The 24,013-nt window shown below is 35.0% G+C and overlaps 1 pseudogene; it reads left to right on the top strand.

Moving 5' to 3' along the window:
- The window catches only part of LOC125162852 (glutathione S-transferase P-like), a 156,745-nt pseudogene that overhangs the window by 89,899 nt on the left and 42,833 nt on the right, over positions 1 to 24,013 (top strand).

The following is a 24,013-nucleotide window of genomic DNA, read 5'->3' on the forward strand; positions in this document are numbered from 1 at the left end:
GTTTTATTATTTTAATTTCTGATACTCAGATGCATAGTGTTAAGTGAACTATGCTAACTCAGCTTATGGCACATTATCATCAATGATTCATTCAATTTCTCTCTCTTGTTTTACTCATTTATTTATTTCCACACTCTGCTTCTATTCCCATTTATCTAATAGTCATTATGGTAATACCACTAATATTTTTAATGTGTATTTGATGTGTGTATGTTTTGGCAAATGTGTATCACTTTGTGTGCAAGTATGTTTAATGTATGTAAGTGGTATTGCATTCTATAGGACAGTCTCTATCATCTTTTGTCACTTTTATCATTAAATACTATGTTTCAAGAACATTTATGTTTCTTTGTGTACTTCTAATCCATTACTGCATCACTCACTATTCCATGCACAATACCTCATGGTGTGCATCAACTTTGTTTTCTACCCTTCTAGCAGAATGCCGTAAACTCTCTATTCCTATGAATATTGCTGCAGTGAACATCAATGTACACGTCTCTCTGATGACTTCTATGAGAATCTCTTAGACTTATATGCCAAGGAGTGGAATTCCTGGACTCTAAAGCATACATAATTTATTTTGTTAGGAAATTATGGAATCTCCCCAGAATCAGTATAACAATCTACATTCTCAGCAGCAGTAGACAGAAATTCATATAGCTCATATCGATGACAGTGCTTTATATTATCTAGCTTTGCAATTTTTTGGCCATTTAATAGGTATAACATGGTATCTCATTGCTTTCATGTATAATTCTTTGTTTAATAATAATTATAAGCTCTTCCTTATGTTTCTTAGCTATTTTTTAATTTCCTGCTCTGCTTTTATTTATTCTTACTTGTTCTTATCTATTTGTCAATTTCAATTCCTTTGTCAATTTTCCTATGACGGATGACTTGTTGGTTTTTAAGGAATTCTGGTTTTTGTTTCTCTGTCATCTGTAAATTTCGAATGTCTTTTTCTGTTCTATTTATATGTACTAATTTTGTTCAGAATTCATTTTGCACGTACCATCTTAATTTTATATAATATAAATAAATAAATATGTGTTTTGTCTTAGGATTTGTACCTTTGAAATTTTAAGAAATCCATATTTTTCATGAAGACAATTTCCAACATTTCCTACTAATATTTTTACAGTGTTATATTTAACATTTAGTGTTTAATTCTTTTGAGATCCTCTTTTTGATGTTGTGAGCTCTCTCTTGTCCCACTGGACTGTTGTCTGTCTCAGTTTGGTACAAGACCATATTTATTATTATGGCTTTGTAATCCATCCAGTTATCTGGATGATCAATTTTATAGATGTTAAAGGATCATAAGGTCATTCGGTCCAGATTTCCGTATGATGTCCAAATCTCTTACAACATCCCTAATGGATCATCCTCAGCCTGTGTTTAAGCAACTCTGTTGTTACTTTTCCAAGTAATCAATCCTATTGTTGATTAGGTGTCTTTACACATGATCTTTATATTTTGAAATGAAATCTATTCTACTGTAACCCCTATGCTTTCACCATAGCTAGTTCCTCTGGAGCAAAACAAAGGATTTATTTGATAAATTGATACAGAATTTATACATAACAATTCTTTAGCTATCATTGTGATCTTCAAAATCATGTTTTTTCCTTCCAGGTTTAATATCCTCAACTAGTTTATCTGTCCTCATGTGTTTTGATATTCAGACACATCTCAGTTCTAGATATCCTGCTCAGGGCACAATCCATTTAATCTTTTATCCTTTTAAAACACTGTATATGTAACTGGAAAATAATTCATATGTGGTCTGAGAAGCATACAGTATAGTGAAAGTACTGTCCTCTTCATGTGGACACCAAAACTCTTGATGGGTGCTCCTTCCATGGCTCAGTTAATTTAACTCTTAAAAATGTAGCACATCTTAAGGAACAAATAAAAAATACTCAAGTCTACTATTACCACTGTTATGAATCTTAATCTCTTTAAACAGAGAAAAAAATAAAGCAGTATTTTTAGTGCAATTAATATTATAATTGTCCAAATATTCCTCCCATGAGCAAATTCTCTGAAACCTTTGACTTGGTATTTGTCAAGACACATACCAAGATTGGTCATTTCTATGGTCACACTTCACAAAACTGCCATGAAGTACAATACATCTGCTATTTTAACTTATTTCACAGGAGATCTAGTTTCCTTGGACCACTCCAAGTTAAATTGGCCATAATAATGTCCTGGCATGTCTCTTTCCTATTTTTAGGCAGTATTTCCTCACACATCATTCAACTCTCAGCATGGAAATATCTAGGAAAATATTAGAAGGATGATTTGCCCCCTCTATGCAAAAAGGGAGAAAAGCATAAGAACCAATGACAAGCTCCATATGGGGAGAACCCAAAATGTGACAAATCATGTCAACTATATGACACACTACTGCAGGCCTGTCAGCTCACTTTCAGTGTGCTATTAAAGGATTAGTTGCATCATATCCTCATGCAAATTCCAGCTGTGTGTCCTGAAATCCAGGGAAAAGGCCCAACAACATCATGGTGGGTGATATTCATTGAAGTTCATTGCAATGAATTCTCTTAGTTCTTTTTCCCATACATTCTTGCTTACACTGATTGAAAAATAAATACTCTTGCTGCTTTGAGCTTAAACATGTTTCCCTAAGCAATTTCTAGCCTATTTTGACAGACTATCTTTAGGTTGTGTTGGACACTCATTCAGCAATTTGGCTGAATACATTTAGAATCAGCTTAGAAATCTGTTGAGCTTTGTCTGATTGTATACTAGCATAATTTATCTCATCCTTCAAAATCCAAGTTGAAGGTCATTTCTTCGGTGATGCCTTCCTCTGCTAGAATTAATGCTTTGCCTTTTTATGTTCTCCTCAAAGACAATTGACAACACGATTATAGTATTTTTCATTTATTGAGAAAACATTCGAGTTCCCATTACAAATAAACTCTGTATTTGGTACTAAGGGTGCATAGTTGAACAAAAGTTAACCCCTTGCTTTAAAGAAACTTACAATCTAGTTGTGGAGGTAGACATGGAACCATGATTGCATAGCAGAAAAATGTATGACCATACCAATGAACTTTAGCAAAAGCTTGGTTTACAAGTTATAATAATAATAAAATAAAAAATAAAAGATAAAAATATGATTGCAACACAGTGTGGTAATATAAGGGTGAAGGTATGCACAAGAGATGGGGTTTTTATAGGGAAGTGATCAAATTGTCTTGGATCTGAGTCAGTTCAGACTAGATAAATAAGACATTTCACTTGGGTCTTGAAGAGAGAGGAATTCACTTACAGTCCAGTTTGTTTAGTATATATTGGCTTCCTCCACCAAAATGCTGTACTCCTTGGGCTAGAAAACATGAGTTCTAATTACCACTGCCTGGCAAGCAAATGGATCAAAAATAAAATGGCTAGGGGCTCCAGGGTGGCTCTCTTGGTTAAGTGTCCGACTCTTAGTTTCAGCTCAGGTCATGAAGTCACAGTTTGTGGGCTCAAGCCCTATATCAGGCTCTGTGCTGACAGTGCAGAGCCTCCTTGGGATTCTCTCTCCCCATCTCTCTCTGCCCCTCCCCACCTCTCTGTCTCTTCCTCTCTCAAAATAAATCAACTTAAAAAATGAATTAATTAACTAAAACAGATTTTTAAAAAAACCAACTAAACTATAAAAAAGGGAAAATAAGGAAAATGCTGAGGTGAGGGCACCTATTTATTAGGCCCAAGACCTATGGTAAGGCCCTTTTTCTACTAGTCTGTCCCTGTCCTCCTTGAACATTGGTCCTCTGGAGGACCCCAGCCATATAGAATTCATGTAAGTTTCCCATTTAGGCTTTGCTTTTCTGGGCAGCAAGAATTAAACATGGAAACTTTCTTTTTCCTTCATCACAGCATGCCTTTTATTTCTCCCAGAAGCTTTGTCTTGTGTTCTATAACAGCTAACCCATCTGGGAGATTCCTGCCATTCATTTATTACCCACACAGCATATCTGGGTTTAAAGCAGGTATCTACCACAAGGTACTCAAAACAGTGATCTCACTATTTTCACATATCATAGCAGTTCAGTGGGGACAATATGGTAGAACAGGAGGGCTTCTTGATGCAAATAAAAATTTTTTTAAAGCTTGATGTGATATTTACTGATTCAAAAAAACTTTATTCTAGTGTTCAAGGAAAAAGGACAGAGAAGTATAGTGGTAAATGTGTCTCTAATCTGAAAACAACCAGTTTTGTCCTCTGTGCTTCATCTTCAAATACCTTCCAACATAACCTGTGCATTCTTCTAAGAGTCTTTATTATTATTAGTTTCCAAAACAGTTACTTTCATACTGACTCTCCTATCACCCTAATGATTATTGATCTCAAAAATAATGGCCACATTTCAGATGCTATGCTAGTCACTTTAGTCACCACATTTACTAAATACAGAACTCATAAGGTGTGTGTCTTGTCCCTCTTTTATGGATAGGTAAACTGAAGTTCATCGAGCTGGTCATGTCACATAAGAAGCAGGTGCTTGAAACGAAGTCTACCTAAGTCTGAAATCTTGGGTCATTTTATTACATTACGCTACATCCTTAATATATGTGTATAAGATGTGGTATAAATTAAATAGATTCTGTACAATCATGAGCCAGATATAGGAAAAGTATAATTTTCACGCTATTTGGAGGCAGGTGGAAGAAACCCAATAGTTAAGGAGAACTTTAGACTCTTGCCACTTTTAGTGTGTGGGGAGGAAGGTTGTGAAGATGAAGGCACTGTTTGAAAAGGCAAGTTGTTGTAGCAATCAGCAACAATTTTAGATACGGACTTCAGATGGACCTAGACAGAGAGCAGTCCCTGAGATTGGTGAGGAGGTTAGGGAGATGTAGGTACAGAAATAAGTTAGAATGAGTCAGTTGGTAAGAGACCCACTAAAGCTTGGTGGTTTTTTTGTTTGTTTTTTGGGTTTTTTTTTGGTTTTTTGTTTTTGTTTTTGTTTTTGTTTTTGTTTTGTTTTACCATCTTAGGCATATTAGATGAGCCAAGCAGTTTTGCTTTTTGAGCAGTGATGGATGACCAGTTAAGAATAATGAATAAAACATATTACAGGGATGATTTGAGATAGATCTTCTTCTCTGGGGAACAGTATAGGTCTTAGGCCATAGCAAACAGGGTCCTTCCTATGGCTTTGAAATATATTTCTGGAAATTTCTAAATCTTCCAGTGCTGGGACATGGTAGGAGAGAGGGAAGAGTTTGGGGGTAAAAGTATGCAGCAATACTATTCTGATATTTGGGCAGGTTCCTGGAGCCTGGCCTGAAACATATGTGGGATCTGAACCGAGTTTTTACCCTTAGGGTGCTTTCCAACCCTCCACATCCATATCAGACCAGTGGGGTTCAACACATGCCTCAAATAGTTCCAAGATTTGTGCATATTAGGTCATATTGTTCCTTAACCAGACTGGGGTTCCAAGAGGGCCCCTGGGAAGCAGATAACTCTTCTTCTCTAGTACATTTTTTTTTTTTACCAAATTACTTGAGATCAGAGCACCAGAATGGTACTAGCACACTGATTGAGGGTGAGTCCCATTTACTTTACACAAAGGATAAAGATACTTTACATGACTGATTGAACAAAAGACTGACATCTAAATACCACTTCTCTGTCCATCATTCTACAACCTCATGATTAAATCATTATATTTCCCATGGGCTATTAATTTTATAATATATTTTAAAGTCAAATTCGTAGTAAATTCCCGATTCTGAAAAAAAAAATATTTACCTGGCTGAGACTCTGCCAAGCACCAAAATGAAATGCTGGTGTGGTGAGTGCAGCTGCAGAACTCAGAAGGTGGAATCTGGGGACCATTTTTCTGGGCCAGCAACTGTTCTTAAACACATTGTACCTGAGCAGGAGTGAAACTTTGTAGTAGTACAATAAGATAAGCACTACTTGGATGTATCAAAAGTTTTTTTCCCCCCTTAAAGAGATGGTTTGGAATTGAAATTTGAGTTGAACAAACACTTTTGATATTGCCCTGAAATATATTTCGAGGTTACAGTGACTACTTGTTTTTGTGTATTTCTTTTTATTGTATTTATATCATTTAATATGTGTCTAGAGTGTGTGCTAACAAGATTTAGAGTGTTTTGATTTTTTTTTTTTTTCTCCTTGGGGGTGGAGGTGGGGAAGCCTTGAATAGAAGACTGAAACAAACAAACAAATCTGTGAAGGCAAGGGCGATGAAGTGCACAATAAACAGCATCAGAAACCTTAAAAGTGCTTCACCAAGGCTACCTCTAGCCCAAAGTGATGATGTGTATCTTGGGAACTTTCCATGAGCTCTATACTTTAAGTTTATTGGTGTGGCCCTAATATGAAGGTCACAATGTGTTCTATAACACTTTCCCAAGGACTTGGAGTTTTGAATTGTTAATACAGATCCACCCAAATCACAGACTTTTTTCAGCCTGAAAAGTGCATACAGCCCATTTCTGATAAGTAACATTGTCCTATTTTATTATTAGTTATTTCTGTTAATCTCTTACTGTGCCTAAATTATAAATTAAACCTTATCATAGATATATATGCATAGGAAAAATGCATGGTATATATAGGCTTCAGTACTATCCAGTTTCAGGTACACAATGGGGGTCTTGAAATGTATCCCCTGTGGACAATGGTGGGGGGGCTACTTAGTACATAAAAGGATTACACACCATGACCAAGTGAGATTTATTCCAGAGAGTTAAGGATGGTTTGATATTACAATTGTGGTATAGCACATTAATAAAATGAAAGATAAAATCATATGATCATCTCAATAGATGCAGAAAAAAGGATTTGACAAAATTCACCATCCATTTATGATAAAAACCCTCAACAGAGTGTAGAGGGAACAGAATTCAATATAATAAAGACCACATATACCCGACACACAGCTGCCATCATACTCAAAGGTGAAAAGCAGAAAGTCTTTCCTCTACAATGAGGACCAGATAAGGATGCCCACTCTCACAACTTTTATTCAACATAGTATTGCAAACCAGAGAAATTGCCAGAGAAAATAGGTAAGAAAAAGAAATAAAAGGTATCCAAATGGGAAGGGAAGAAGAAAAACTGTTACTATATGCAGATGACATAATATTATATATAAAAAACCCTAAAGATTTCATCAAAACCTCTTAGAGTTAATGAATGAATTGCAAAGTTATAGGATACAAAATCAATACAGAAAAATCTATTGCATTTCTATATACTAATAATGAACTATTACAAAGAGAAATAAAGAAAATAATCCCGTTTACAATTGAATCAAAAAGAATAAAATATCTACAATAAATTTAGGTAAGGAAGTGAAAAACCTTGAACACTGCCAGACATTAATCAAAGAAATTGAAGAAGACACAAATAAGTAGATATTTCATGCTCACAGATTGAAAGAATTAATATTGTCAAAATATCCAAAGTACTCAAAGCAACCTACAGATTCAATGCAATCTCTATCAAAATTGCTATGGCATTTTCATGTAAATAGAACAAACCATCCTAAAATGCATATGGAATCACAAAAGATCCTGCATAGTCAAAGCAATCTTGAGAAAGAAGAACAAAACTAGAAGCATCATGATACATGATTTAAAACTATAAAACAAAGCTCTAATAATTGCAATATGGTTTTGGCATAAAAACAGCCACATAGATAAATCCAACAGAATAAAGAGCCCAGAAATAAACCCATGAAAATATAGTCAATTAACTTATGACAGAGAGGCCAAGAATATACAATGGAGAAAGGACAGTGTCGTTAATAAATGGTGTTGGAAAAACAGGACAGCCACGTGCAAAGGAATGAAAATGGACTGCTATCTTACACCACACATAAAAATTAAAGGAGAATGGGTTAAAGACTTGAATATAAGACCTGAAACCATAAAATTTCTCCAATAGAACATAAGTTCCTTGACATAGGTCTTAACTATGTTTTGTTTTGTTTTGTTTTTTAATATGAAAGCAAAAACAACAAAAACAAAAATAAGTAATGGAACTACATCATACAAAAAACTTCTGCACAGCAAAGGAAATCACTAACAAAATTAAAAGACGACATACTGAATGGAAGAAAATATTTAAAAAATCATATCTGATAAAGAGTTAATACCGAAAATATATAAAGAACACATATAACTAAATAGAATAAAAAATGTTTAAAATTGGGCAGAGGCACCTGGATGGCTCAGTTGGTTAAGCATCTGACTCTTGATTTTGACTCAGTTCATTATCTCATGGTTCATGAGATGGAGCCCCATTTCAAGCTCTGCACTGACCACATGGTGCCTGCTTGGGATTCTCCTTCCCCCTCTCTCTCTGACCCTCTTTCTCTCTCTCTTTCTATCAAAATAAATAAGTAAACATTTAAAAACATAAAACATAAAACATGGGCAGAAGATTTGAATAGACATTTTTCAAAAGAGGACATAAAGATAGCATGCAAAGATATTCAAATATCAATTATCTGGGAAATTCAAATCAAAATACAATGAGATATTACTTCATAGATGTTAAAATGATTGTTATAAAAATGAACTAACAAGTGTTGACAAGGATGTGGAGAAAAAAGAACATTCATGCACTGTTGTTGGGAATGCAAATTGGTACAGCCAAAGAGTATGGAGGTTCCTCAAAAAATTAAAAATAGAACTACCATGTAATCCAGCAATTCCACTTCTGTGTACTTATTCAAAGAAAACCAAAACAATAATTAGAAAAGATATATGCACCCCCATATTCATTGCAACATTATTTACAGTATCTAAAATGTGGAAACAACTTGAGTATCCAGGGATAAATGAAAACAAAATGGATAGAGAAAAACATATATATGCCTATAATAATATAATATGTAATAATACATATATCATTTATGATAATCCATATAATATATAATTACACATCATATAATATTTAATAATATATATAATATATGCAATAAAAGATTACTCAGCCATAAAAAAATGAAATCTTGCCATTTGCAACAATATGATGGAACTTGAGAGTATTATGCTAAGTGAAATGAGTCAGACAAAGAAAAAAACCATATGATTCCTCTTATATGTAGAATCTAAAGTAAACAAAACAAAAATCAAGTTCATAGATACAGAGAACAAATTGATGGCTGCCAAAGGGAAAGGAGATGGAGACTGATTTTTATTTTTATTTTTACTTGAAATTGTTTATATAATAAATAATAATATTAATTCTATGTTGGTTTATATGGCTCACAGAAAATATTAATTTTGAATTAATTAATTAGTCTTCACACCCAGTGTGGAGCCCAATGGGGGAACCTAAATTCTCAATTTGGAAATCAAGACCTGAGCTGAGATCAATAGTCAGATGCTTACCGGGAGAAGCCAAGATGGCGGAGCAGCATGGAAATTTTTTGTGTCTCACGTACATGAAATACAGCCAGACCAACACTAAACAATCCTGCATACCTAGAAAACTGATTTGAGGATTAACACAACAATCTGTATAACCTGAACCACAGAATTCAGCAGAAAGAGAAAAAATTCATTTTTATTTTCAATTTTTATTAAAAGTATTTTTCTTTAATATTTTTCTACTATATTTTTAAATTTGTGTAAATTTTTTCAAATTTTATTTTACTTACATCATTTCATTTTAGTCTACTTCAGTGTATTCATTTTTTTCAAATTTGCAAACGATTTCCTTTTTTTTCCCCTTTTTTCTCTTATCTATCAAGACACTTTCAACACCCAGACCAAAACATACTGAGAATCTAGCATTACTTATTTGATTTTTTATGTTTGTGTGTTTCTTTTAATTTTGGAATTTTAATATTTTTTTAGTTTTAATATTTTTTTTAATTTAAATTTTTTCTAACTCATTAATTCCTTCCTTCAAACTGATGAAATGAAGGATTCACCCCAAAAGAAAGACCAGGAAGAAATGACAGCCAGGGACTTAACTAACACAGATACAAGCAAGATGTCTCAACCAGAATTTAGAATCATGATAGTAAGAATACTAGCTGGAGTCAAAAATAGATTAAAATCCCTTTCTGCCAAAATAAAAGAAGTTAAGTCTAGTCAGGATGAAATAAAAAATGTTATAACTAAGCTGCAATATCAAATGGATGCCATGACGGCAAGGATGGATGCAGCAGAACAGAGAATCGGCAATGTAGAGGATAAACTTATGGAGAATAATGAAGCAGAAAAAAAGAGGGAGATTAAGGCAAAAGACCTCTATTTAAGAATTAGAGAAATCAGTGACTCATTAAAAAGGAACATCAGAAACATAGGGGTCCCAGAAGAGGAAGAGAGAGAAATTGGGGTAGAAGGGTTATGTGAGCAAATCATAGCAGAAAACTTTCCTAACCTGGGGAAAGACACAGACATCAAAATCCAGGAAGTACAGAGGACCCCCCATTAGGTTCAACCAAAACCGACCATCAACAAGGCATATCATAGTCAAATTCACAAAATACTCAGGCAAGGAAAGAATCATGAAAGCAGGAAGGGAAAAAAAAAAGTCGCTAAGCTACAAGGGAAGACAGATCAGGTTTGCAGCAGACCTATCCACAGAAATTTGGCAGGCCAGAAAGGAGTTGCAGGATATATTCAATGTGTTGAATCAGAAAAATATGAAGCCAAGAATTCTTTATCCAGCAAGTCTGTCATTCAAAATAGAAGGAGAGATAAAAACTTTCCCAGACAAACAAAAATTAAAAGAGTTTATGATCACTAAACCTGCAAGAAATTTTAAGGGAGACTCTCTGAAGGGAGAAAAGATGAAAAAACATAAAAATAAAAAACAAATAAATAAAGACCAAAAGCAACAAAGGCTAGAAAGGACCAGAGAACACCACCAGAAACTCCAACACTACAAACAACATAATGGCAATAAATTCATATCTTCCAGTACTCACTCTAAATGTCAATGGACTAAATGCTCCAATAAAAACACATAGGGTAACAGAATGGGTAAGAAAACAAGATCCATCTATATGCTGTTTACAAGAGACCCACTTTAGACCTAAAGAGGCCTTCAGATTGAAAATAAGGGGATGGAGAACCATCTAGCATGCTAATCGCCAACAAAAGAAAGCCAGAGTAGCCATACTTATATCAGACAATCTAGATTTTAAAATAAAGACGTATCAAGAGACGCAGAAGGGCATTATATCATAATCACGGGGTCTATCCACCAACAAGACCTAACAATTGTAAACATTTATGCACTAAATGTGGAAGCACCAAAATATATAAATCAGTTAATCACAAACATAAAGAAACTCATTGATAGTAATACCATAATAGTAGGGAACTTCAACACCCCACATACTGCAATAGACCGAACATCTAATAAAAAAAATAAACAAGGAAACAATGGCTTTGAATGACACACTGGACCAGATGGACTTAACAGATATGTTCAGAACATTTCATCTTAAAGCAGCGGAATATACATTCTGCTCCAGTGTACATGGAATGTTCTCCAGAATAGACCACATACTGGGACACAAATCAGCCATCAACAAGTACAAAAAGATTGAGATGATACCGTGCATATTTTCAGACCACAATGCTATGAAACTCGAAATCAACCACAAGGGAAAATTTGGAAAGGTAACAAATACTTGGAGACTAAAGAACATCCTACTAAAGAATGAATGGGCTAACCAAGATGTTAAAGAGGAAATTAAAAAGTTCATGGAAGCCAATGAAAATGATAACACCACAACCCAAACCTCTGGGACACAAGAAAGATAGTCATAAGAGGAAAGTATATAGCAATCCAGGCCTTCCTAAAGAAGGAAGAAAGATCTCAGATATAACCTAACCTTACACCTTAAATATCTGGAAAAAGAACAGCAAATAAAACTTAAAACCAGCAAAAGACAGGAAATAATAAACATTAGAGCAGAAATCGATGCTATTGAAACCAAAAAATCAGTAGAACAGATCAATGAAACCAGAAGCTGGTTCTTTTAAAGAATTAACAAAATTGATAAACCCCTAGTCAGTTTGATCAAAAAGGAAAAGGAAAGGACCCAAATACATAAAATCAAGAATGAAAGAGGAGAGATCACAACCAAGACATCAGAAATAAAACAATAATAAGAGAATATTATGAGCAATTACGTGCCAATAAAATGGGCAATCTGGAAGAAATGGACAAATTCCTAGAAATATATCCACTACCAAAACTGAAACAGGAAGAAATAGAAGATTTGAACAGACCCATAACCAGTAAAGAAATTGACTTAATAATAAAAAATCTCCCAAAAAACAAGAGTCCAGGGCCAGATGGCTTTCCAAGGGAATTCTTCCAAACATTTAAGGAAGAGTTAACACCTATTCTCTGGAAGGTGTTCCAAAAAATAGAAATGGAAGGAAAACTTCCAAACTCTATGAGGCCAACATTACCTTGATTCCAAAACCAGACAGAGACCCCACTAAAAAGGAGAACTATAGACCAATTTCCCTGATGAACATGGATGCAAAAATCCTCAACAAGATATTAGCTAACTGGATCCAACAATACATTAAAAAAATTATTCACCACAACCAAGAGGGATTTATACCTGGGATACAGGGCTCCTTCAATATCTGCAAAATAATCAATGTGATTTATTACATCAATAAAAGAAAGGACAAGAGGGGCGCCTGGGTGGCGCAGTCGGTCAAGTGTCCGACTTCAACCAGGTCACAATTTCGCGGTCCATGAGTTCAAGCCCCGCGTCAGGCTCTGGGCTGATGGCTCAGAGCCTGGAGCCTGTTTCCGATTCTGTGTCTCCCTCTCTCTCTGCCCCTCCCCCGTTCATGCTCTGTCTCTCTCTGTCCCAAAAATAAATAAACGTTGAAAAAAAATTAAAAAAAAAAGGACAAGAATCATATGATCCTCTCAATAGATGCACAGAAAGCATTTGACAAAATACAACATCCTTTCTTGATAAAAACCCTCAAAAAAGTAGGGATAGAAGGATCATACCTTGAGATCATAAAATCCATATATGAATGACCCAACGCTAATATCATCCTCAATGGGAAAAAACTGAGCGCTTTCCCCCTAAATTCAGGAACAAGACAGGGATTTTCATGCTCATCACTGTTATTCAACATACTATTGGCAGTCTTAGCCTCTGCAGTCAGACAACACAAAGAAATAAAAGGCATCCAAATCGACCAGGAGGAGGTCAAACTTTCACTCTTCACAGATGACAAGATACTCTATATGGAAAACCTAAAAGATTCCACCAAAAAACTGCTAGAACTGATTCATGAATTCAGCAAAGTTGCAGGATATAAAATCAATGCACAGAAATCAGTTGCATTCCTATACACCAACAATGAAACAACAGAAAGAGAAATCAAGGAATCGATTCCATTTAAGGTTGCACCCAAAACCATAAAGTACCTGGGAATAAATCTAAGCAAAGAGGTGAAAAACATATACACTGAAAGCTATAGAAATCTTATGAAAGAAATTGAAGAAGACACACACAAAAAATAGAAAAATATTCCATGCTGCTGGATAGGAAGAACAAATATTGTTAAAATGTTGATGCTACCCAAAGTAGTCTACATATTCAATGCAATCCCTATCCAAATAACACCAGCATTCTTCACAGAGCTAGAATAAATAATCCTAAAATTTGTATGGAACTAGAAAAGACCCCAAATAGCCAAAGCAATCTTGAAAAAGAAAACCAAAGCAGGAGGCATCACAATCCTGGACTTCAAGTTATGCTACAAAGCTGTAATCATTAGACAGTATGGTACTGGCACAAGAACAGACACTCAGATCGATGGAACAGAATAGAGAACCTGGAAATGGACCCACAAATGTATGGCCAACTAATCTTTGACAAAGCAGGAAGGAATATCCAATGAAATAAAGACAGTCTCTTCAGCAAGTGGTGCTGGGAAAACTGGACAGTGACATGCACAAGAATGAACCTGGGCCACTTTCTTACACCATACACAAAAATAAACTCAAAATGGATGAAAAACCTCAATGTGAGACAGGAAGCCATCAAAATCCTTGAGGAGAAAGCAGGCAAAAACCTCTTTGATCTTGGTTGCAGCAACTTCTTACTCAACATGCTGGAGGAAGGGAAACAAAAGCAAAAATGAATGATTTGGACCTCATTAAAATAAAAAGCTTGTACATGGCAAAGGAAACCATCAGCAAAGCTAAAAGGCAACCGACAGAATGGGAGAAGATATTTGCAAACAACATATCAGATAAAGGGTTAGCATCCAAAATCTATAAAGAACTTAGCAAACTCAACATCCGAAAAACAAATAATCCAGTGAAGAAATGGTCAAAAGACATGAATAGATACTTCTCCAAAGAAGACATTCAGATGGCCAACCAACACATGAAAAGATGCTCAAGTTCACTCATCATCAGGGAAATACAAATCAAAACCATAATTAAATCTCACCTCATACCTGTCAGAATGGCTAACATTAACAACTCAGGCAACAATAGATGTTGGTGAGGATGCAGAGGAAGAATATCTCTTTTGCACTGCTGGTTCGAATGCAAGCTGGTTCAGCCACTCTAGAAAACAGTATGGAGATTCCTCAAAAAATTAAAAATAGAACTACCCTACGACCGAGCAATTGCACTACTAGGTATTTTCCAAGGGAAACAGGTATGCTGTTTTGAAGGGACACATGCACCCCAATGTCTATAGCAGCACTATCAACAATAGCCAAAGTATGGAAAGAGACCAGATGTCCATTGATGGGTGAGTGGATAAAGAAGACATGGTATATATATATACAATGGAGTATTACTTGGCAATCAAAAAGAATGAAATCTTGTCATTTGCACCTACATAGATGGAACTCAGGGTATTATGCTAAGTGAAATTAGTCAGAGAAAGACAAATATATGACTTCACACATGAGGACTTTAAGATACAAAACAGATGAACATAAGAGTAGGGAAGCAAAAATAATATGAAAACAGGGAGGGGGACAAAACACAAAAGACTCTTAAATATGGAAAACAAACAGGGTTCCTGGAGGGGGTGTGGGATGGGGGATGGGCTAAATGGGTAAGAGGCATTAAGGAATCTACTCCTGAAATCATTGTTACAATATATGCTAACTAATTTGGTTGTAACTTAAAAAAAAAACAGAAAGAAATGAGTCAGATGCTTACTGACTGAGCCAGCCAGGCACCTCCTGAAAATATATTTTAATACATACCAATGTATGTAAATATATATGTAAATAAGTATATATGTTTATATATATATGCACATATATGTATGTATGTATGTAAACATGTATGTATGTAAATATGTATGTAGGTAAATACATACATATATGTACATGTGTATGTAAATATATATAAATATGTAAATATGTATATATATACATGTATATACACACACACACGCATATATATTTTATGCTGGTTTTAAGCATTAGTTACCAATATTATAGTTACCAATATTATATATATATTATATATATTATAATATATATATAGTATGCCTGTTTAGGCATTAGTTACTATATATTTAGTTATAAATTTGTTATTTTATAATTATGTATATGTATATATATATATATATATATAGTACCCGTACCTTCTCTGGGCATTAGTTTTACTTACCTACCTCCTATAAGCATTAAAATTTGTAAGGACTAGGTCAACAAAAAGGTCAACTAGGTAAAAAAATCAAACTAGTGTGAAGTATAAGTGAAGTAGTTGAGGGTGAATATTTAGTACTCCAGTACATGGATCACTACATGTTGAATGAATAAGGTCCAGTGGAGAGTTGAATTTATGGGTAATTTAGTTGTACTGATACTACGTTCTAGGAAATTTGAAAATAAGGAAATCTACAGGTTGAAATATTAATGATATTAACCATTTACATATATTACCCACTCTTAATGATCTTAACCAAAAGGTATTTTTTTTCTAATGCATCAGAAGTTATCATTGTCATCTAACAACATGATCAAAAAATGATTTTAGGAGCATAAATAAGCAAAATTGTAGACTAGTAGGAATAAGATGGATTGACCTGTGGGAAAGGGGTCAAATCTCCATAATTTTTAAGGTAAAGTAGTCAATCCAATTAACAGTCACTTCAGAGTCTTTCTTTTGAGACCAACTTCTTTATCTTTAATCTGACCTTCTCCCTGAGTGTCTGTGTCTAAATTGTTTACTGATACCATGCACGATAAAGGTCACAGTAAATATGACCTACTTCATATTTTATATCATGCAGGTCTAATGTTTCTGACCAAACCCCAAAGGAATGAATGTTAGTCACAGAGTTCAGCATTAGGAAATAATTGAATTTGTCTGACTCTGCAGTATAAAATGATTTGAAGGACAAAGAGGACTAGTAGTCTGAAAGGCTAAGTCAGAAAGAGAGGAGTGTTTTGAGAATATTCGTTATTTTTCCCCAGAGAAAGCCATACTTCTGTAGACTGTTATGTGAAATACATAGGCAAAGATCTTATGCCAAACAGAGGATAATATTCATAGTTTTATCTTAATTTTCTGGACATTTTAGAAAAACTTATTCCAACAGGGATGGGAAAGAACAAGGGAAAAGTGAGTGACTGTCTTTAAATAAATGAGCTGAATGCATGACTTCTTCATTGTTAGTTTGCAAGTAGTGTAACATTACTTTAAGATAAAGTCAACCTGGGACTGTGTAGCTTTACAGAAAAATAGTTATGGCTACAAACTTATGAGGTTAAAATAAAATAACTTTTTGATTTTTCAGAATATCACAAACTTGAACCATTTTTACCAGCTTCTAAAATGTTTTGAGCATGTATTATGCTCCAAGCCCCATTTTAAGCATCTTAGATGTGCTCTCTTAATCTGTGCTCTCTTACTACCCCATTGATGGAGGTACAATTTTAGCCCTCTTTATTGGAGTAGAACCTGAGCTCCAGAGTCTAAATAGCTTTCCCAAGACCGCACAGCTAGTTGTAGACATGGGATTTGAACCCAGGATTTGAATCTCAGGCCAGGTGCCTTCCTCACTGGTTTCTGACCCCTAAGTCTGGAACTTAACATTTTGCCTTCGCTGCATCTAGAATGCCTGAGAAACACTTCCCTTCTACAATTAATTAATATTGGAAGAGCCAGAATCAGTCTTAGAAGTACCTCTGAAGTGAGGTGTGAAATCTGCTCCTCACTTTTTGTTTTACCGATGTAGAAACAGGGCCCACACCCAAAGTCTCACACTGAGGTAAGTGTCCGAGAAGGAATTAGGACCCACAACCTAACCTGTGTTTCAGTGTTTCAGTACTCCCAGTGGTCTCTACACTGCATCAACTCATATTTCTTGACTGTTGACTGTTTTCCAGGCACTGTGCAATATTATTTGCTTCATCTCATCACATTTCCTCTCAAAATATCATGCATCTCTTCAAACTTGCTGCACTTTGATGCTTCATTGGAAATCCTCCCTTCATCAAAGAATAGGAGCCACATTTTTAGACCTACCTTTTTTAGAGCAGTCATCAGAGTGGGTGCATTGTAAATGTAGGTGGATTGAGAAGTCATTGGAAGGAGTCAGATGAGGCAGACTGACACACACATCCCCTTCCTTTGACGAGCTTACAGTAATTTAGCTGAGATTCAACTTGATCCTCCTTGTTTCAATCCATTTTCTTGCCTTTTTCTCACTATACCCTCCCTCATTTCCCCCCAAATGATAAAGTTTACCCAGGGTGACTTTTCCATGCTTTAAACGTGTCTCAAAATACTCTTAATAATATAATCATCATGGGGCTCCAACTGTCCCAATTTGTTTGTGATGAGTGTTTGTATTCTTATAATATTATGAGTTTTCCATACTCCCAAATAGAATAGAAACTGTCTAAAACATTATTGTAATAGCTTTATATATTTTATAAATATGTTATAAAATTGAAAAGCCTAGATAGACTCTTAGGTCTTCTTTGGTAGCAAAATATCTATTTGTATTATTGACTTTTCCTTGATTTGTTTATACCTTGAGGAATAATAGTCTGAAGGCTAAGGCTGAAATGCATTTATTATTATTAACTGAAGAGCAGAATGAATGCACTTTGACCTTAAAATATAAAGTAATAACAGCAATGTGAAGAAAGCATATTGTCATTGTTAGTGGAAAATTATATTGATGTAGGTATTAAAAGGTAATATACTTTTTTTCCACAAGATTTTATTAAAGATCAACCTTTTTGAAAACAATCCTAAAAGCACCCTTTGGACTTTCTTTGTTATTCTCTTTGTTACCTTTACAAGGTTCTTCCAGAAAGTACCAATTTTATTTTAAAGTTTTAATCAATATTTCACACAGTGAAATCTTTTTCTCTGACACAATGAGTTATCAAAGCATTTTTTTCTTCCCGAGACAGCAGCTTTGAGCTGTAACTGACGATAGATCTTGTGGATACTGTCTGTGTCAAGATTAGATCAGACACCATGGGGATTCCTTTTCATGTTTGTAACTCTTAAATCAGCATAAGCAATACACAAATTCTTCCATTCTAAAGGTGAGTTTTCCTCAGTGGAATGACTATTGCTGATAGTATTTGATTTTCATTACTTCAAAAACAAAATAGAACTGTATAGCTGGAAATTGTACCTGAGTATATACTTATCTGACTCTCATTTTCTTTGAAAGTAGTTGTCTCCAAAAACTACAGTAACATATTCTCCTTAGTATATTGTTTATAGTTTAAATGGTAAATGCAATTAAATATTTCAAGTAAAGTATTAGTCCTCTTCCAATACAAAGTCCTTTCTTATATTAAAAAAAGAAAAATAGGATGAATTACCATCTATTCCTGAATATACATATATCTGATTTCTAGTTATATTTATGGTTTCTAGTTATATTTGTGCCAATAGAAGAGTTGTTCTCCATTAAGACTCTGAGAAGGGTTATGGCATACTGATTGAGTTTGGTCTGACATTAGATTTCGTGGGCTTCAATCCTGCCTCTGCCACTGTTAGCTGTGTGACATTGGACATGTTATTTAAATTCTTTTCGTTACTTGTAACGGTCCCTGACTCACTGGCCAGGTAGGAGGATTTAATGATATAATCTACCTAAGAACTTAACCCTATTCTTGATACATAATGGATGTTTCATACATAATTAGCATTATACTTCCTTACATTGTAAGCTGATGCATACAAAGACAAAATATTCACCTAAAAATGGCTCATAACTTATTTACGAAAGGAAGAATTTATTCTCACTACATTTTCCTAGTCAATTTATATATTTGAGTGTTTTATTAACTTTTTTTTTTTCAGTGAAGTCTAAGAGGTAAAATAATGTCTGTTCCTGAGAGTAGAAAGCAACTGGGGTATAACTAATATGGTCTTCTGGGGGTAACATTTTAAACATGGATTTTCTTAAGCAGTCAATATTCTTTTAATATTAGATAACTTCAGATTTTTATGATATCAGTGTTCTGTGACCAGCCAACCAGAAGCTTTCTTAAAGAAAAATGCCAAAGCTGGTAGGTTCCAAGAAAAACATACAGTTGGACTATGAGGGAAATTGCTTCCAATTCAGCTAATACAGCATTAGGCTCTGTTAAGGGATGTAATGGCTGTCTTGATTATCGATGGCCATGTGGATGCTTCCCTGCTTTAGAAGAATTGGGTAAGTAGTAGATGAAGTCATTTTCTAAAGCTTGGCCCACTGCCCTGCATTCTCTTTATTCTGACTGTTCAGACCGTGGGCACAGAGTAGCAAGAAAGGAAGTGAGATGCTGACATGAAAAATGGGGTTAATGAACCACATAGATGAATAATACAAACAAAACCGTTTCAGCAAAGTAGAGTTTGCATCTTTTGCTCCATAAACAATGAGTATACACTCTAGAAATTAGCCAGCTTTTAAAATTTAATTAATTTGAAGTGTTAAGTGGATCATAGGTATCTACTTCCATGTTGAAGGCTGCAAGGAAGTTAATCATCAACAGAACTTCTGGGAAAGGGAATTTTTCTGCATCCAGGAAATTCTCACACATGGGAAATTTTCACATGATTTTAGTAGTTTGAAGTAGGGTCTAAAACACTCCTTTACATAATCCTATAATTAAGGCATTCTATGCCATACTTTTCTGCACAATTATTCAGAAAATATTCAGGAGGACTACTGATATTCTAACTACATAAATGATAGAAATATAGTTTTTTAAAATATACAGTATATTTGGAGAATTAAATGCTTATGAAGAAGGACTGAAAGAATGTTTCAAGTAAGACATCTTCCCCTTGGCTAGAATTGTTTTCAGAATTTCTGTTCTATGGGAATTATTATGTGCAAATCACACTTTAATTTTCTGAATGAATATATTTCTTTAAAGATGTGCAAGTGTGTTAGAGTAACTCTCTTTGCCCAGCCAAGGCCCCTAAAACAATGGCTTATTCCTGGTATGCATTACCTACCTACCCACCCCCCACCCCCACCCCGACTGGGTGAAAAACAGCTACCTCTCCAGTTTGGTTATTCCAGATCATCTTCTCTCAGACAGAAATTTCCTGTTTGATCCTAAACAAATTATCTGAAAAAAGCTTCCAAGCCAGTGGTAATCAGAAATTAAATAAATAAATAAAAACAAAAAAGCCAGCTCTCTACCATCTTGCACTCTTTTCTATCAGTCTGGAGAGTGTGTTTGTGTGTTTCTAATTTATACAGCCTAAGGTGAGGGAGGTGATATCCTTTCAAGGGGACCACATGCAAGTTTATGCCACAGGGGCAGGTGCCCACAAAGGTTAACAATTGCCCTCACTCTGTGATGCTAAAATGTAACTGCCATTCTCCATCTGCAAATCCTGTCTCCCTGTGGTTCCTATTCTCAGAGAAATGTTACTAAAGCTTGGAGGTAACTGCTTACAATAGAGCTGCCCTGGAATAAACTGAGAAGCTTTATATCCTCCTCACTGGAGGGCATATCACATTTTTTTAGTCCAGGAATAACTATATTTCTACCATAGTCCATCACCTCCTAAAAAAAAAAAAAAAGAACTACCTATGGATATAGCTCATGTTAGTAAAAGTTAAGATCTCTGTCTTCAGTTCGAACAGCTATTTTAAAAATATTTACAATAAATTACTAAGAGAGACTATGAATGTATAAACATATTGAACATTCTTTTTGAGAGAGTATTATAGTTTTATCTTTAAAAGAGAGGACGCCTTCAGAAGTAAGACAGTATCTGAGAAAGAGAAATTCTCTGTGGATGTTTTTTTGGGTTTTCTGTCCTAAAACACATATACTAAAGCACGTGAGCAACTTCTCTGTGTATACATGCAGTGATATTTCTGTTGGTGTCAGGTGTGATGGATTGCTATAGTTTTGCAAAGTCATGCTTTGTGCCTTTATAAAATAAATCATATTTCAAAAAACCAGTGACTTTTTTTTACAAATGCTTAAATTATGTGAAGGCATGTTATATTAAAGGAATTCTGTATATTAAATAATATTTAATGAAGATATTAGAAGATTCAAGTTTATAATGTGTGTATCTTGGTATCTTCCCTTTCTCAATATCATAAGATATGTGCAGCCCTGGGTGTTTATGTTAATTCCTTAATAATAAAATATGTTAAAAGCTATAAAAAATGTTAATGTCTATATAAACAGTGAGCCCAATTACCTTTTAATTCGTTTGGAGATTTGAAATTTTTAAGCTCTTCTCTGTGAAAATGATGGTTGCATGGGGCACCTGGGTGGCTCACTCGGTTAAGCTTCCAACTCTTGATTTTGGCTCAGGTCACCACCTCATGGTTTATGAGTTCGAGCCCTGCATCGAGCTCTGTGCTGACAGTGTGGAGCCTGCTTGGGAGCCTGTCTCTCCCTCTTTCTCTGCTCCTCCCCCCCTTTCTCTCTCTCTCTTAAAAAATAAATAAACTTATTTTTTTTTATTTGAAAACTATGATTGCAGTGCTTTGGGTTCCTACTTCCCTGGACAGGTGTCCTGTTAATGGTCTAATAGGGAACAGACTGCTTTGTGCACTTTCAGGCTTTCAATGACATTTATAAACATATGCTATTTTGTCATTTTGTTCTTTCTGGAGGCACCAGATTATGACTCTCCTGTTCATCACTTTATACCCTAGAGACTCGCATAGTTCCTGGCACACAGTAGGTGTTCAGAGCCTATTTTTCAGTGAATGAGAAAAAGAACAAGCGTCATCCCATCAGCTGATCCCTGAGAGGTTGATAAGTCCACCGCTGTGTGAAGGCGTCACTAAATTGAATTCCTTGCTGGCCTTGCAGCAGCTACATCTTCCGTGCATCAATTCCTTGACTGCCATCCACGATGGAATCTTTCTGATCATCAGTCTCCTCTCATCTTCTCAGTTAACACAATTTTGTACTCCCTTTAGCATGACATATCTTTTTTCAGCCTTCCTGCTTCTAAAAAATATTCTATGATTTCTGAAATATGCATTCTATGATTAACAAACACTCATATAATCACAATCACTGTCTAATCAAAGAAAGTTAGCTTAGGGGTCCCTGGGTGGCTCAGTCGTCGGCTAAGCATCTGCCTCTCGATTTCAGCTCAGGTCATAATCTCACAGTTCGTAAATTCAAGCCACACGTCAGGCTCTGTGTGATGAGCTGTGAGGTCAGAGCCTGCTTGGGATTCTCTCTCCCCGTCTCTCCATCTGTCCCCTGCTCACATATGCTCTCTCGGTCTCGCAAAATAAATAAACAAACTTTTAAAAAGTTATCTTCACTTGTTTCCTTTAACTGACAATGAGTTTACCCTTAAACCGTTATTTTCCTTTTCAGACGGAGGACTGCAACATCTCACACCCTGCTTTCCTCAGTGTTGGTAGAAGGATTGCCATTCTCCTCATTTTCTACTATCAGGTAAGAATTCCTCCATTCTCATGGAGAAACCTTGCTTCTGTGGCTGTAGACATACTGTAAAAGGTTATATAAGCATATTAATGGTGGAAATCTCAACATGATGGGATTTTTTTCTTTCCTCTGTAATTTACTTCATTGTTTGAATTTTTAATAATATGCATGTATTATCTTACCCCTCAAAGCTATTTTTCTCTTATTTTTACCAGCTTATTGAGTTGGAATGACACAGATAACATTGTATAAGTTTAAGGTGTACATGTTGAATTGATACACATATATTGCAAAATGGTTACACTGTAGTGTTAGCTAACAGCTTCATGATGTCATAAAGTTACCATTTCTTTTTTTGTGGTAAGAACACATAATATTTACTCTTTTACTGACTTTCCAGTATATAATATAGTATCATTAACTGTAACAACTAAACTGTATATTAGATCTTCAGGCCTTATTTACCTTATAACTGGAAATTTGTACTCTTCAACCATTATCTTTTTATTTCCCTAACCACCAGCCCCTAGTAATGACCACTCTATGTTTCCATGAGATCAACTTTTTTAGATTCTACCTGCAAGTGAAATCATACAGTATTTACCTCTTTTTGTTTGACTTATTTCACTTAGCATAATGCCCTCAAGTTTCATACACATTGTTACAAAGGACAGGACTTCCTTCTTTCTCATGGCTGAATAATATTCCACTGTATATACACATACCACATCTTTTATATACATTTGTTTCTTGGTGGACATTTAGGTTGTTTCTATATCTTGGCTCTTGTGAAAAATGCTGCAGTGAACATGGGAATGCAGGTCTCTCTTTGAGATCCTGTATTCATTAATTTGGGTATATACCCAGAAGTGAGATTGCTGGATCATTTGGTAGTTCTATTTTAATTTCTTGAGGACCTCCATCATGTTTTCCAAAGTGGTTGCACCAATTCACATTCCTACCAACAGTGCACAAGTGTCGCCTTTTCTCTAAGTCCTCACCAGCATTTATTTCTTGTCTTTTTTCTAGTAGCCATTTTAACAGGTGTGAGATGATATCTCATTGTGGTTTTGATTTGCATTTCCCTGATGATTTATGATATCAA

This window comes from Prionailurus viverrinus, chromosome A1 (assembly GCF_022837055.1).
Source record: "Prionailurus viverrinus isolate Anna chromosome A1, UM_Priviv_1.0, whole genome shotgun sequence".
NCBI classification, from domain to species: Eukaryota; Metazoa; Chordata; class Mammalia; order Carnivora; family Felidae; genus Prionailurus; species Prionailurus viverrinus.